Source organism: Hemicordylus capensis, chromosome 4, assembly GCF_027244095.1.
Source record: "Hemicordylus capensis ecotype Gifberg chromosome 4, rHemCap1.1.pri, whole genome shotgun sequence".
NCBI lineage: Eukaryota > Metazoa > Chordata > Lepidosauria > Squamata > Cordylidae > Hemicordylus > Hemicordylus capensis.
In genome coordinates this window covers 28,534,487-28,549,743 of record NC_069660.1, presented here as the reverse complement: position 1 = coordinate 28,549,743, position 15,257 = coordinate 28,534,487, and positions in this window count along the sequence as shown.

The following is a 15,257-nucleotide window of genomic DNA, read 5'->3' as shown; positions in this document are numbered from 1 at the left end:
TGGGGCTTGAGACAGAAACCTTGGCCAGGGTGTCTTCCTCTTCCTCCATGGATTCACCCTCCTGGGGGTCAGTGTCCAGGTGAACCCTGACAGTTCCCTTGTTCGTTCATTTTTTAATCATATTTATATACCACCTGATATGTGTATCCCTAGGCAGTGTACATGATTTAAAATACAATAAGTATAAAACAGGATAAAACAATTAGAGCAATTTTATAAAATAAAACAAGCTGTTTAAAATTAATTGACTAATTAAAAGCCTGAGAAAACAGGTGTGTCTTAAGGGTCTTTTAAAAAACAGCCAGAGATGGAGAAGCTCTTATTTTAACCCTTTATCTTATTGTTATGATTTTATCAACAGTCCAGATGTTTTAATGACATCCTTTCCACAGAACACCTTCATTCTGCACAGAAAGAATGACGGTGAAAGCATCACAATAATATTAGGAGAGCAATACTGGAGGAAGGGAATGCATATCTTGTCTCCAGCATTTTATACAACATTGGTGAAATGCAGCCAACATCTGGCCACAAGATGACAATAACTAGGATACATAGCATAGGTGATACGGGGTGTGTGTGTCTTAAAATATCTCTCTGTTCCCCAAAGCAGTCTGAGACCACTGATGTTTGTACATAATAGATAGACCCCAAATCTGTCTAAATCTCCACATGCTAAGGTTTGTTTGTCAACCACACATGACAGGGCCTTCTTGGTGATTGCCCCCAGGCTCGGTGATTGCCCCACTCTTGCAGTTGAGATCTGCATGACTCCCTCTCTGCCCTCCTTTAGGAGAAAACTGACTGCCCTTTTTATCCAGGCGTGTGGCCAATGAGTTGCCCCCTGTTCTTTTTTTTAAATTGGAGCCATGTTTGTTTTATTTTTTGGTTGTTTTTATTGACATTTTATTATGATTTCTATTTTGTTGTTAACACGCCCTTGGGTCTTAGGACAAAGGGAAGTATAATATATAAAAATATAAATATAAATAAATATAAATATAAATAAATGAAATCCAGACTCCGTAGCTAATCATTTCTTGCCTAGACACTTACAAATTAAAACCCCGGACCATTTTGAATCTGCATAATCAAGGGCTGAGAAAAGACTACACCCTCCCTCCAAAATAAGTTTGCTTCTATTATATTCAGCTTCTTACTGACAGTACAAACTGTACCATTTCCCCTCATCAAATTATCCTGTGCTAAGATTAAAACACAAGAGAGCAAAAGCCTTGGAATACAGTAGTAGCATGGACTGTAGTGCCATCTTCTGGCAAAGTATTGTTTTGTAAGTTTGTCTTCCTCCCAGAATTCTAGCCTATCAGCTGGAATCTAATAAAGAACACATCTGTACAGTCCATTTTCAGGGAACATTCAAGAATGCCATTAACAGAGGGCAGAAGAAGCAATCTTCACTCCATTTTGGATCTTCAGATGGACTACATGTGTATTAATCCTCAGAGATCTTGAGTTTCTCTTCAACTCCTGCTAACTTGGCAAAGAGGCACCTTTTAACATGGTGATTCTCTTTATTTAGCAGGGGGAGAATAACTGGCCCTATTCACCCCCAGCACGGTACCTCCAGTGACTGTTGTTGGTGTATATCTTATGTTTCTTTTTAGATTGTGAGCCCTTTGTGGACAGGGATCCATCTTATTTATTTGTTTGTTTGTTTGTTTGTTTATTATCCCTCTGTGTAAACCACCCTGAGCCATTTTTGGAAGGGCAGTATCAACTCACCAGTTCTACACAATGAACGCCAAATCCAACACGGGGCTCCTCCAGACACTGAAAGCCAAATCCGATATGGGGTTTCTTCAGACCAGGCCTGCTCAACTTAGGCCCCCCAGATGTTTTTGGACTACACCTCCCATAATCCCCAGCCACAGTAGCCAATAGCCAAGGATTATGGGAGTTGTAGGCCAACATCTGCAGGAGGGCCGAAGTTGAGCGGGCCTGCTCTAGACAGTGATACATTCCAACTTCAGCACAAATTATTATGATAAATAAAGCAAGAAATCCACATGATGTACAAAGATGTTGCATGATGTTCTTACTGCTATCTGCTGGCAATCCATGAATAACTATAGGCTAGTTCACACAATCAGAAATTGGGTAGGACAAGTATCCTACCCAGATTCAGGAGTTGTGCATGCTCCTGTTTTATAATTGTGTGTGAGTGATGAACAAGGTAGGAGGCACAGGCAGTGACAATCTGCTAAGCACCAGCTGGGTAGGAGGGCTCTGTCCTGCCAAGCAGCTGTACCAAACTGTTTAATGTGGTAGGAAAGCTGTCCTACCTCCTCCTACCTATTTGCACATGATCACAAAATGGGAGTACACACAGCTCCCAAACTTGGGTAGGACACTTGCCTTACCCAACTTCTGATCATGTGGACTAGCCTAGTTTCTTTTCCTTGTACAACAAATATTTATATACTGCTTTTCAACAAAGTTTCCAAAGCGGTTTACATAGAGGTGTCTGTGTGTGTGTGTGTGTGTGTGTGTGTGTGTGTGTGTTTGTGTACACATATAAGATGGATCCCTGTCCCCAAAGACACTAACAACAGTCACTGGAGATACTGTGCTAAGGGTGTATAGGGCCAGTTACTCTTCTCCTATGAAATAAAGGGAATCACAAAAAGATGCCTCTTTGCCCAGTTAGCAGGGGTAACTTATATATCTAATTTGGAAAAAATCAGTCTACTTGTGGATTGCCACAGGTTGCCAGCAGATGGAGCTAAAAATATTGCACAATGTCCTCTTATGTAGTGTGGATTTCTTGTTTTATTTCTTGTAATTTCCACTGAGGTTAGAATATATCAGGGTCTGGAAACATCTGCAATGCAAGAGATCTGTGAATAGTATGTGCTGTGATTTTAAAAGACTAATAGCAGCTGTGGGGCATTCAGATATGAACAGTAACACTGGCAAGGAAGGCTAACCCTTTTTATCACGCTTGTTGAATTGTGCCCCCTCCCTCCCAAAGCTGCTATTTGCTCCACAAAGACACATTTTGATGGGGAAAACAAAATGGCATGGGGAAAGGGTTAACTCCCACTGGGGGGAGGGGGTGGTTGTCCTGATCTGAACTGCACACAGCAACACATATTGAAACTATTCCTGGAGATTTCCTCCCCCACCCCTACACATACTTTCCCCATTTGTGTTCCCAATATCAAGACCTTAAAATCTCCAGGGCTGCTGTCAAAGGCCACCTGTAGATTGATGCTGATTCCTGAAGACTCCAGACCAATCCTGGAGAGTTGACATCCTTTCTAATACTTCATTCTAATACTATAAATGGTCAGTGAATCTACATTATAATGCACTAAATGATTTCCTGATGGTAGCGGAGGCGCTCTTACTGCTGGACTTTGGATCCTAAGTCCAGGGCCACCACAGCCCCTGGGGGCCCCAAAATCCTCTTTAGTTTGTCCCAGGTGGTATAGTCACCCAGCGGAGCATGATGATGCATAATTTGCAGGGGGGGGGCTCCAAAGCCTTCAGATCCCTGCTCCAAAATTACTTAGGTGCACCTCTGGATGGTGGTGAAGCCTCTGACAGTGATTGGCTTAGTTGCTGTAATGTTGTGGAAGGAGAGACAGAATGTTCCATGGCTGCCATAAAGCTGAGCCACTCAGAATTTGGAAAGGGGTAGAGCAGTCTATGAGGCCTAGGGCAAGAGGAGTAGAAGCACAGGAACATCATAGGTAGCTGCCTTGTCTGGAGAGACCTTTGGTCCATCTAGCTCAGCATTGTCTACACTGAGTTATGACCCTAAGGGATCATCTTACAGCAGACAGTGCTCCCATGCAGTCATCCATCCAAATGCAAACCAGGACGGACCTGCTTAGCAAAGGGAACAATTCATATTTGGTCCCACAAAGCCAGATCTCCTCCCAGGAAAACAAGGGGCTGGGAGAGGAGAAGGCATAATCCTGAGAAGGGAGTAGACCAAAGGAATCAGGGTGGGGGTGGGGCCACTATGGAAAGCAAAATAATGGCCCAAAGGAATGAGGGAGGAGCCTGTGATAGGAAGGAAACCTTTGAACACAATAGGCAGACAAGAGAAATGTATGTTGCCAAGAGCTTCAGAGGTGAGAAGGGTTGAAATTTATATATTGATCTGAAATGAATATTTGGCTAGAAATCTCTATATACATATAAAACTGTATAATCCAGGGCTTTTCAAATTTGTGTCCCAGGTGTTGTTGAACTACAATTCCCAGCATTCTCATCCACAATGGCCTTTTTGGCTGGAAGAGATGTGAGTTGGGATCCTACAGCAGCTGGGGACCCAAGTTTGAGAAGTTCTCACTGTGACCACCTTCAGAACAAAAGTAAGGGATGTTTATTACACCATTTTTACAGCTGTCAAAGAGTGACATCAAGTGATCTAGTCTAGTATTGCCAGTGTCCACCCCACCCCCTCCAATTGAATCTATCCATTACAAATACCTAGTCATGCCAAGTTAAATTGCCAGGTTCTGAAAAGTGGTTACAATAGTACCATAATTTAGGGAAAGCCAGGAAGCAGTTATAGACTATGAAGGCTAATATCAGGCTTTTTGGAGGAAAAACATTAAAAAGTCGTTTTGTGGTATTCCAGAATTGTGCTTCCAAACTCCAGATCTGCATTAGGTGCTGAAATGATCCGTGGACACTAAACTGCACCGTAACCACACAAGCATCAGTTAAACCACAACCATGTGGCCGCATAGATAGAATTTCAGTTCCAAAATTGTGGGTGCCCACAAAAGTGATTTGCTTACCCTTTCAGTTCATAGGACCAGGCAAGATATTCATTACCAAAATCTCTTTTTGAAGTGATCCTTTAAAAACCATCAGAAGAGGGAATGTTAATTTACAATGTATTGTTTGTTCATTTGTTTAAAGTGAATTTTGAAAGGGGGGCAAACCTTTTCTTTGCTCTTCATTTATAAGGGGTCTGCTTTCAATATAAGTTATATTCACATGAATGGCAGCATTAGATATAGTGGTTATTCAGCAATGTGTGCCCTACTTCTGTGCAGTCCACGCACACTTTTAAGAACAGAGGTACATCATAACAATGGGGCCATTCACATGACTGGGTGGGAGCAGGGGCAGGCAGAAAGGGGGAAAGGCTGGTCCAACTCATCTTACCCTCAGATGATAGCAGAAATGTTGCTGGGAGCACGGACCACATTCCCAGGCGATCTGTGCTGCACCACACAGTGTGGTGCTCCAGAGACCAGGATGACCAGGACGACGCATCCTGCCTCTGGATATCCCACAATGCACTGTGACACAAATGCGGTACATTGCTGGGACCCCCTGGGGGACGGGCACTCTAGGCACCCATCTCTGTGTCCGCCCAAATGTAGCCTGAGTGAACACACGATCCCAGAGCTGGGGCTAATGGCACGCTCACACCTTAACCCCAGCTAAAAGCTAGGTTTAAAAGCTGGGCTAGGCAGCACTGTCCTGCCAGGATTGGGCCCGATCCCAGCAGTTCTCATGCACAGCCTAACCCAGGCTGGACTTCCAGAGCCTGGGTTAGGCTGCATGTGAGAACAGCCTCAATATTTTCTCTAGGAGGTCTGTTGCTACTGAAGTCATATGGATTCATCCCAGCATTCCTCTTGGCTCTGTTTCCTTTCTTGCGCCATGCAAGTATCTGTACTCTGAATGAACAAAGGCATTCTGGGAAAAGGGAAAGCAGCCCCTGCTCTTGCAAGTTCCACATGATGAAACAATACAGGAGTCCATACTCTTGCATGAGTCCACACACTGTCAGGTCATGCACACATATTCAGTGAGTGAGTTCTCATATTGTCATGATCATGTGAACCTGCACCACACTGGCAATTTCAGTTCCATTCCAGGGCAAGAACCAGCATCAGCCATCTAGGAACCGAAGTAGGTTAACTGATATTGGAACACTCTAAACCAAGATCCATGGATAGAGTGAACTCACAGCTGTCACCTATCCTGGTTACATGGATCCCACATGCCCTCACCTGGGTGTCCACCACTGACACCTGTGCGGATGCCAGACACAAACACTCTAGCATCCTACTCCATGGCTCTCAAAGCCCGACACCTTAAGCTCCAGTCTGCCGGACAACACATCTAATCACACTCACCTACAACATCCACCAACACCTGCCCCAACACCCACACTCCCGCCACTACAAGCGATAACACAGCATGCTATGCCCAGTAATGCATGGCCAGCAGTTCCACACTCCACTCACAGATGCCAGCAGGGAGACCTGTCCACCCATGAGACAGCATGGGCAGTGCTGTCCAGGATACCACAGCGCCCATGGATTTGCCTAATCCAGCTCTGAGCTCAGGCAGGGCTGTCTGATTGCACAGCATAGCTGTTTGTCCAGTCCTGGACAGCCCATTTCAGTGTGCCTGCCTCCCACTCCTAAGGGGGAGTTAGCTGGGTTGCTTTATTTATGTATTGTTCAATTTATTTACTGCCTTCCATAAAGTTCATCCCAAGGTGGTTTATAACAATTAATACAATAAAATACAATAAAATCACATTGAAACATTAAAACCAATTAAGAACGTAAAAACATTTTTTTTAAAAAAAACCCACACCTAGTTGTTATCTAGTGATTACGCCATGGCAAGGAAAAGGTTACTATGGCCGTCGCTCACTTTAGGTGCTCTTCCACCTCCCAGGAAAGCCTGAGCAGCTCATAGGAACATAGGAAACTGCCATATACTGAGTCAGACCATTGGTCTATCTAGCTCAGTATTGTCTTCACAGACTGGCAGCGTCTCCAAGGTTGCAGACAGGAATCTCTCTCAGCCCTATCTTGGAGAAGCCAGGGAGGGAACTTGGAACCTTCTGTTCCTCCCAGAGCAGCTTCATCCCCTGAGGTGAATGTCTTGCAGTGCTCACACATCAAGTCTCCCATTCAGATGCAACCAGGGCAGACCCTGCTTAGCTATGGGGACAAGTCATGCTTGCTACCACAAGACCAGCTCTCCTCTCATGAGATTCCTCCGAAGCTCTTCAGGGATACCTTAGTGTGGCCAAGCACACTCGGAGCTGATGGGGGTGCCCACTCTGGCATCGGACCAACGCAAACTGCCCTGAAGCCATTCCCGGCTGAGAGGCAGGGCAAGAACTGCTAGGACAGCATCCGGGTCCTGGGAGGCCAGCGCAATGCTGCGGGGGATAGGCAGCAGCAGCTGTGAGGACCTGTTGGAAAGCTGAATAAGGTGATCATGTGGGTGGCACAGGTATGGGCCCAAGCAATGATGTGGATCCTATGCTCTGCCGCAATCCCGAACACAGCTGGGGCCCTGCAGCCCTCCGAATGATCGTGTGAACAAGTTGTGACCATCCTTGACCAAGCACCCCATCTGGAAGTGCCTATGATGATAGGCAGTTCCACAATTCTATATATGTCTGTGGAATTAGAGCAGGCGGTTAGAGACCACAATGCAAATGCATGCATATCTCAGTTCATATGGTCTGGGGAACTGTGGCTGAACTTTGGACTGAAGTCTAGCTGAAACTGTACTCAGTATGAGTACACTCTGTGTTTAAGGGAACTCAGATAATGTCATCCTGGTTTGGCTGGAGCTTTACCCTACTGCACATTTTCAATGGTGGTGACAGATATTCAGTTATTTGGATTGATGCGGTGATGACCAGGCAGACTGCTGCCTTCTGGCTTTTCCAAAGAAATATTTTGTTAACTTTTCTTCTAACTTTGCCAGCCATGCTTATTTTATAATTCATTTTTTAGCCTAATTTCCTTAGGAAAAGTAAGCTTATGCGATCACCCAACATTCTGTTTGTGTGTGTGTGTCGATGTTTCTTCCCCACTATCAACTTGGCAATGCCTCAACCAGTGTGAACCAAATTGCGTACAATTGTAGGGACAAATAGGTATACCTCAACAGCATAGTTTGTGATGATGTCATCCACCCCAGTTCAAGATGGCGCACGTGTAAACATTTGAGGTGCAAGTGGGCCAACTTGTGAACCGTCTAACCAATTTGAACCAAATTTGCTACAGCTGTAGGGACACAAAAGGACACCTCAATGGCATAATTTGTAATTATGTCATCCACCCCAATTCAAGTTGGCAGACACATGAACGTTTGAGGCACAAGTGGGCTAACTGGTGGACTCTCTAACCAATTTGAACCAGATTTGGTAGAGTTGTAGTGAGTGACACATAAGGACACCTCAGTGGCGTAGTTTGTGATCCACCTCTGAATTCAAAATGGCAGATGGGTGAACATTTAAGACACATGTGGGAACCTGTTTGGATAAAATTTGGTACAGTTGTAGGGACACACTGATTGATTGAGTGCTGTCAAGTCAGTGTCAACTCTTAGCGACCACATAGATAGATTCTCTACAGGATGATCTGTCTTCAACTTGGCCTTTTAGGTCTCTCAGTGGTGCATTCATTGCTGTCATAATCGAGTCCATCCACCTTGTTGCTGGTTGTCCTCTTCTTCTCTTTCCTTCAACTTTTCCCAGCATTATGAACTTCCCAAGGAAGCTGGGTTTTAACATAATGTGTCCAAAGTATGATAGGGACACATAGGGACACCTTGATGGCATAGTTTTTGATGATGCTCTCCACCCCTATTCAAGATGGCGAATATATGAATGTTTAAAGCTAAAGGGACATTAAAGAGACACATGTTTTGGGCGGTATAGAAATATTTTAAATAATAAATAAATAAATAAATAAATAAATAAATAAATAAATAAATAAATAAATCTGAAGTGGGCTAACTTATATTATCAATTAAGATTATAGTTAAAGTTAAGTAGGCAGTTTAGTTCTTACCAGAATTACTTGTTAATATTTCTATCCTGCTTTCTTTCCAAAAGTAAGCCAAGCAGGTAACAACACAACAGTAAAAGTAACAAAATAAAACCACAAAACCCTTGTCTTGTTCTAATGTACTTTTCCAAGAATCTGGGAGTACCAGAGGAGACAGCATGATCCTTTTCTGAGAAATCGGGCCCTACATTTTTGCCGAGTTCCATCAACTGACATTTGTAGATTCATTGTTTGCTTTCTGTATGAGGGAATTTTTGAAACAGTTTATTTTAGAGTTCTGCCCTCTTCCTGGCACTTGCTTGTTTATCTTTCTTAAGCTCAGGAAGAGCAAGGACAACAGAAAACTCAGACAAGAGAGAAAGCAGATTTTCTATAGCACTTGCAAAGGCTGTGTGGTCTGACAAACAAGATCCCCCCTGCCCCCAAATGTAATGGAATGCTTTTCATAAATAAATAAATGGTGCCAATATTTCATCGTGTACGATTCAAGGCTCATTCACACAACCTGAAACAGGATCAGAGGAGCCACCAGTCAGCATAGGAGAGCTGTGTGCACTCCTAATCTGTAGTTGTGTGAACTCAAAAAGCAAAGTCGGAGGAGGGAAGAGTGAGCATAGGAACACCGGGACATAGAAATCTGCCTTATATTGAGTCAGACCATTGGTCCATCTAGCTCAGTATTGTCTACCCAGACTCGCAGTGGCTTCTCCAAGGCTGCAGGCAGGAGTCTCTTTCATCCTTATCTGGAGATGCCAGAGTGGGAACTTAGAACCTTCATGCAAGCATTCAGGTGCTCTTCCCAGAGCGCCCCATCCCCTAAGAGGAATATCGTACAGTGCTCACATGCAGTCTCCCATCCAAATGCAAACCAGGACAGACCCTGGTTAGCAAAGGCCACAATTCATGCTTGCTACCACAACATCATATGGGAGCTGGTAGGGCAGGTGCACCTTACCAACATTCTGTCCCCAGCATTTTACTGAGGGTGGACAACAAGCCGTCCTACCCATCTTCCATCTCCCTCATGATCACTTTCCCCTCCTCCTAACTTTGAGTTCACAAGTTTGGGAGCATGCACAGTCCTTCTACCCTGGCTGGCAGCCAATCTAACCCTGGCTGGTAGCTTGTGGCAACAAGCCTACTACTTTTCTTTGCAAACAATTCTTAGTAATAAATGGATGGTCTTAAGCGACAGATGAGGCATGATGAGAAAAGAAGTTCTCAATGGAAAAACAGCAGATTGGGGGTGTATTCTTTTAAGTACAATATATCTTTTAAGTACAATATAAGTACAACGATCTGGGCTATGCCCAATTTAGCTGAACAGAAATTTAGATATCCAGAAGAGCTGTTTAGAATTGTACGACACTGACATGGATGTCAGAACCTTAGGTGACGTGGATGGTTGCTTTCAGAATATCCAAAAAGCCCTATTAAACTAGATTAGTCCAACAACCTGTATCCATCAGTAGCCAACCAGATGCTCTTGGCAAGCCCATATGTGGAGCATTAAAGAAATAGACCTCCCTTTCAAATGTTACCAACATTGGCTTTAGAACTTGGACGTTCACTTGGAGGTTCCATCTACTTATCATGGCGGCTTAATCCACTTTTAATAATTAATTCCCATTATGAAGCTTCCATTTTAACTCACGGTTTCTACTGCCTTACTGCAGGGGTTCTCAAACTTGAAAACTCAGATGTTGTTGTACTATAACTCTTATCATCACCAGTCACGATGGCCAAAAGCCAGGATCATGGAGGTGATCATGGAGATGATCAGCTATGGCTCCTCTTATTGCTTTTTTAAAAGACATTAAAAAACACAATTCAAAATACAGTGCTAAAAACAATTCAAAAACAACTAAAACAATTTAAAACCAATTAAAATACTTTTAAAAAAAAAAACTTTACAAACCTTGGAAGGCCAGGCCAAACAAATAAGTTTTTAGGGCTCTCTTAAAGGCCGGCAGCGAGCCTAAACTGCAGATATCTGCCGGGAATGCATTCCATAGACCAGGAGCAGCTACAGAGAAGGCCCGGTTCTGAGTCGCCACCAGACGTATCAGTGGTAACTGGAGATGGACCTCTCCAAATGACCTCAACAAGCGATGGGGATCATACCGAAGAAGGTGCTCTCTAAGGTAGCCCAGACCCAAGCCGTTCAGAGCTTTAAAGGTAATAACCAGCACTTTGTATTTCGCCTGGAAACATATCGGCAGCCAGTGCAACTGTTTTAAGACAGGCATAATATGGTCTCTCCAGGTTACCCCAGAGATCAATCTGGCTGCCGCATTTTGAACTAAGTGAAGTTTCCGGACTACGTACAAAGGCAGCCCTGCGTAGAGCACATTGCTGTAGTAGAGCCTGGAAGTTACCGGCTGATGCACCACTGTTTTGAGATCGTTCTCTTCAAGGAATGGATGCAGCTGTCAAATCAGCCGAAGTTGATAGAAAGTGATCCTGGCCATAGCCTCCACCTGAGATAGCAGGGTGAGGCCTGGATCCAAGAACACTCCCAAGCTGTGTACCTGTTCCTTCTGGGGGGAGTGTAACCCCATCCAGCACAGGAAGATCTAACTCATCCCTTACATTCTGATCCCCCACAATAAGCACCTCCGTCTTGCTTGGATTCAGCCTCAATTTGTTATCCCTCATCCAGTCCATTACTGCCTGTAGGCATGCATTTAGGGAGTGAATGCCATTTCCTGATGATGATGATGATGATGATGATGATGATGATGATGATGATGATAAATAGATTTCTGTGTCATCAGCATACTGATAACACTCAGCACCAAATCTCTTGATTACCTCACCCAGAGGTTTCATATAAATATTAAAAAGCATTGGTGATAGAATGGAGCCCTGAGGGACTCCATATTATAGCTCCCATTTTAAAGAGGAACTGTCACCAAGCTCTACCATCTAGAATCTGCCTGAGAGATAGGAGTGGAACCACTGCAAAGCAGTACCTCATATTCCCAATTCCCCAGGCGATCCAGAAGGATACCATGGTCGTGTTGGAAGTGAAGGACTATGCGCTGTCTCTTTTCTCAATGACAGTGGAGGGCAGACTAATGAGTCAGAGGGCTAGAGGGTCAATACATTGGTCATCCTTTCTCTACTGCTCTGACACTATCCCTTTGGAATGTAGATTGCTACTCTCAGGAGACTTCCTTCCTTCCAGCCACTTCCTTCCTCTCTTCTCTTCCTGTTCCTTCTGCCTTGCAACATGCAAGCTCCTCTCCCTACACCATGTGTGCAGAGATGCAGAATCCATCTGCATCCAGCTAGCTAGCTAGATTAGAGATCCTAACTCCTCACTTTCCTGTCTAGAATGGAGTTCCTTAATAAATGTCATATATATTGATTTGAAACTATGAACTGGCTCCAAGTTACTTTACTCTCAGCATACACGCATGCCTAACTAAATCTGCTGTGTTGTGCCTCTGTGCACTCTGCTATAATGAAAAAGAGTTTCTCTACCAGAGAGAATTCCCAACAGGTCGATGGTATTAAACGCTGCCAAGAGATCCAAAAGAACCAACAGAGTCACACTCCCTCTGTCGATTTCCCGGTAAAGTCATCCATCAGGCCGACCAAAGCAAACTCAACCCTATAGCCCGCTCTAAAGCTAGTTTGAAATAGGTCTAGATAATCGGTTTCCTCCAAAATCGCCTGGAGCTGGTTAGCCACCACTCTCTCAATCACCTTGCCTAACCATGGGCGATTGGAGACCGGCCTATAACTATCCATCACTGAGGGATCTAGGGAAGGCTTCTTAAGAAGTGGTCTAATCATTGCCTCCTTCAAACAAGGAGGCATCCTACCCTCCCTCAGTGATGAGTTAATGATATTAACTAGGCCATCTCCAACAATCTCCCTGCTAGACAGAAGCAGCCAAGTTGGGCAAAGATCCAGAGAGCAAGTGGTAGGCCGCACCGCCCCAAGCAGCTTGTCAACGTCATCAGGCATCACAGATTGAAACTGATCCAATCTAATACTGTAAGAGAGATTGCTGGACACCACCTTAATAGACTCTGCAGAAACAGTGGAGTCCACGTTGGCCCGAATTCAAGAAATGTTGTCTGCAAATAACCCATTAAAAGCATCGTAGCAGGACAAAGTACCCGGGGATTGGTTTGAATTGGAAGGAGCCTGAATCAAACTCCTCACACCTGGGACAGCTCTGCTGAACATGAACCTGCAGAAGCAATGTGCGCAGACCAGATCTGGTTTTTTGCCACGCACATAAACCTTCAAATGGGCTCTATGCTGTGTCCTGTCACATTCAAGCCGAGTTCTCCTCCACTTGCACTCCGACCACCTATCTTGCTGCTTCAGACCCCGCAACTCCTCTATATACCAAAGGGCCACTTTTAAAGCAGATCAGAAGGGACTCTTAGGAGCGATCATGTCTACTGCCCTGGTGAGTTCCCTATTCCATGTTCCCACCAGGGCATCAACAGAATCACTGGCAGGACCAAGATCAAAACCCTCCAAGGCTTTTTGGAAACCTACTGGGTCCAGCAGCCGTCTCGGGCGGACCATCTTAATAGGTCCTCCACCCCTGCAGGGCTGGGTTGTGGCTGTGAAACCAAACTTAAGCAGGTAGTGGTCCATCCATGACAATGGGGAAACTGCAGGATCCCACATCCACGGAACACCACCCTGATCCGAACAAAAGACCAAATCGAGTGTATGGCTGGAAACATGAGTTGGTCCTGAAACTAGTTGGGATAGGCCCATAGTTGGCATGGCTGCTATGAACTCCTGAGCTGCACCAGACAAGTCAGCCTCACAATGGATATTGAAGTCCCCCAGAACCAAAAGTCTGGGTGACTCCAACACCAACTCCGAGACCAGCTCTATCAGCTCAGTTAGGGAGTCAGTTGGGCAGCGGGGTGGATGGTACACCAACAGAATCCCCAGTTGCCAGCCTCAGAAAGACACACTCAATGTAAGTCAACTGTCGCTCAGGGGCCCTGGTAAGAGAAATGGTATCCTTATGGACCACAGCCACTCCACCACCACCCCGCCCACTTCCCCTAGCCTGCTGCACAGCAGAGTAGCCAGGTGGAAGAAGCTGGGCCCAAACTGGGCCACTAGCCTCCCCCATCCAGATCTCAGTTATACAAGCCAGGTCAGCTCCCTCATCCATGATCAAGTCATGGATGATTTTGGTCTTATTCTGAACTGACCTGGCAGAGCAAAAGAGCAAGGCTAGGTTCTGTGGGAGGTTGGAACTGCTTCCCAAGGCCAGAGAGCTGCCAGGGCAGCTGGAAGTAGAAATAGTTACTAAATTACTGGTTTCTCTTCCCCTGTAATGGCCAGCTGCTCTGCCAATGCCAATTCTTCTATTCCCCACCATAACAGTAATAGCTGCCCCAGAGCTGCTGGACACCATCACCCCCGCCCCACATCATTCTGCCCAAGAGAACCAAAACACATGACAACAAAAGGCCTGGCACAACCCAAAAAAAAGGGAGGACGAACAACATTCAACCCAGACCTCCAGCCCCACCTTAATATAACTCCACCCCGACCCCAGTTCCAGACCAAAGGCCGGGCCCCTTTGGTGGCCAGCTTCAGCGGCTGCCTACAGGTGGTCCGCCAGCTACGCCTCTGGCATGCCTTCCTCCAATATATGCTGCCAAGGACTACAGAAATCTCTGTAGAGAACAAGTCAAGCACTCAGATAGAAGGCACAGGTGGAATAGAGCAGCAATCAGGCTGCCACAATCTGGTCCTTCAGAAGGTCTGGGGCTGCAAAAACAAACCTCCTCGGCCGAGACAGGAATGTGCAGGCAGGGTGAGACAGCTGTTGTTCATCAGGAGAGGTCGGAGAGCTGACAGAATCTACCCCCTTCCTCTCTTCACCCTCTCCAACCTCCCAGACCTCCCTAGAGAGGCATGTGTACTTATTGGACATACCTCCACCCTCAAGGGAGTGCTACCATCATTGCCTTTATGCCATGCATAAAAAAGATGGTTATTAGCAGAGAGAGAGAGGGAGTACACAGACCAGTAAAAGGGCTTGCAGTCTGCAAGTATATGAACATCTTGCCCTCACTGTGGCTCTATTCTTTTTTTCTGTCTATGAGGTCTCATTCCCCATGCATTTCAATAGCACGGGTTTTCCAGGAAAGTAAAGAATTTTTCCAGGGTTTGGCATCTTTGTGTTAGTCTAGGCAAGGTTTGGAGCCTACCTACAAAAACGTCATGTTTCTATTTATGTGGTTTGGTCTGGGAGTTTCATGTCAGTCCATCAGTGAGGCCCAAGCAACTTTATATTATATAGTAGATACATATATAAGCGGCATAGGAGAATATGAACACATCTGTTGGGGTTCCTGGTCGCTCCCTGGCCTCTTGCTGACTGTGCCACAGCAACTCATGCAGTAGAGGACACTGTGGTGGTGTTTGACA